This window comes from Canis lupus, chromosome 1 (assembly GCF_048164855.1).
Source record: "Canis lupus baileyi chromosome 1, mCanLup2.hap1, whole genome shotgun sequence".
In the NCBI taxonomy this organism is placed as follows: domain Eukaryota; kingdom Metazoa; phylum Chordata; class Mammalia; order Carnivora; family Canidae; genus Canis; species Canis lupus.
In genome coordinates, this window is record NC_132838.1 from 110,353,996 (window position 1) to 110,356,511 (window position 2,516).

The following is a 2,516-nucleotide window of genomic DNA, read 5'->3' on the forward strand; positions in this document are numbered from 1 at the left end:
TAAAAGTGAAAATCCTCTTTAGATCACTCCCTTAGAACATGTACTAAGGTAGGTCTTTTGTGAAAGTGCAGTGGCGTGACACAAACTTTTGGAAATCAGAGAATACTCTGCTTACAGTTTATGAAAGATTCCACAGGGTTGCTCTGCTTTTCTTTTCTTTTCTTTTCTTTTCTTTTCTTTTCTTTTCTTTTCTTTTCTTCTTTCTTTTTTTATTTTTTAAAGATTTTATTTAGTTGAGAGCATGAGCAGGGAAGAGGGGCAAAGAGGAAGAAGCAAACTCCCCACTGAGCAGGGAGCCTGACGTGGGGCTCGATCCCAGGACCCTGGGATCATGACCTGAGCTGAAGGCAGACACTTAGCTGACTGAACCACCCAGGCACCACTGGATTGCTCTGCTTTTGGCTAGCAAGGCAAATGTGTACAAGAGCTTGGAAATCTCTGCAGGCAACCCAGAACTAGATAATGGCCTAGCAGATGGAAAAGGAAAAAAGCCACAGACACAATAACCTAAAGTAAAAATTCAGTGCTTGGCCTCAATAGTAAATAAGACACAAGTGAAAAAAAGATTTATTGAAAATCTAGCTTTTTGGACCTAGCTCTAGAGCTAGGTCCAAAAAGTAGCAGAGGCAGAAACAAACCAAAACAAAAAGAAAAAAAACTGAAAGAATGTTACAAAGGATAGAGTGAGACTAACACATTCAGTTGCCCTTCTAGAATCAGAAGAGACAATGGTGCAAAGATAATATTTCAAGACAGGATGGTTGTGAATTTCAGACTGCTGAATGACACCGATAAACCCAATGAGTTATAAGTAGAATGAATTTTTTTAAAAAGTGCACCTAGACACGTTGGCAGTGAAAGTGTCCAGCCATGTGATCTACAGCCATTAATTGCTCTGAAGCTATCTTTTAGTGAAAAATGAGAATACCGACAGTCTTTTAAGATTGATTTGTGAGATGCTGGCACCTAGAGTGTGCTCAGCCTTTGTGTTTATCAGGTAAACCTAGTGGCCTCTTTGGAGTGCGAAGTTTGGGGGATGGATGGAAGTTGGGGAAAACACCCTGCCAAGCACCAACAGCCTCATCTATGGAATGGGTCTAACAATCCCTGCCCCACATTCAAGGGGGAAAAGTGCATCAGGCCCCCTTCCCCGGTGCCTAGTGTGCAGTACTCAACCGGGAGGTCTTGCAAGAATGCACTGAAAGCCTGGGGCATAACAACATGTGACTCCCAGTCTCTTAACACAAGAGGTGATGGTCTCACCTACTTTCAGGGTGGCTGTGAGGCTCAGGGGAGAGAGGGTACTTTCACATGTCTGGCACTACCCTGCCACACAAAAACAAACAGGAACCATCCCTGTGGTTTGAGAGCCTTGCCACCCTGGCTGTTGATGTCTGTCAATTTCTAGTTCTAAACTTGGGACTCGGGGATCCCTGAGTGGCTCAGTGGTTTGGCACCTGCCTTTGGCCCAGGACTTCATCCTGGAGTCCCAGGATCGAGTCCCACATCGGGCTCCTGGCATGGAGCCTGCTTCTCCCTCTGCCTGTGTCTCTGCCTCTCTCTCTCTATGTCTATCATGAATAAATAAAAAAAAATTTTTAAATCTTAAAAAAAATAAACAAACTCGGGACTCATGCCACCTCCACCTCAAAGAGGTCATTAGCCTCCCCCAACCCCCCTGCCCCTCCCCAACCCCACTCTAGCTTGCAGTCAATTAAACCTCAGGAGGAGCTACTTTTTGCCAACCATCTGTTGGTCTAGCACAGGTGATCTCTGGGAGATGGGACATGGTATCAGGAGCCCAGGTTTGTGTGAGCATGTGGGTGCTGTAAACAACTGGATCGTAATTCTCAGCCCTACCCACCTCCTTTGCAAAAGAACAGAAATTGTACCTACCTCAGGACTTGGACAGAGACCACATGGTCTCCCTGTTAACCTACCAAGGCTCCAGCAGAGTCACAAAACTGGCAGGCACAGAGCCCAGCAGAGGTCTCCCTTCCTAGGTGCCCTCCCTTTTATGGTTTTCTTTTGAGTAGGTTTGCTAAGTCGCAGGGAACATGCCACTCTATCCTTATGGACATCATCTCCCCAACTTCACTGATCAGGAGACTCCCTCAGGTGCTCATGAGAGTCCTAGCCCCTCCCTGGAGTTCTGATTCAGCAGGTCTGGGGTGAAACCTAGGAGTCTGCATTTTTTTAATAAGCACCCCAGGTGAGTCTGAACATGAGCTGGGTTGGGAAATACTTCCTCAAAGCCATCACTGGGGTTGCAGTGACATCCACCATCTCATACGCCTATGCCCACAACTGAAAGGGAAAGGATGGTTTGGTAGAACTAGTTGGCAATAAATCCATCTTACTCATTCTTTCTATGAACACACTCAAACTGTCACAACCTAGTGTTTCCCAAAGTATCCTTTGTGGTACCCTAGTTCTATGAAGTTCCGAATAAAGGGGTTCCGTGGGGGAAATACTTTGGGGAAACAACACTGCATTCATTGTCTTACACTTGAAAA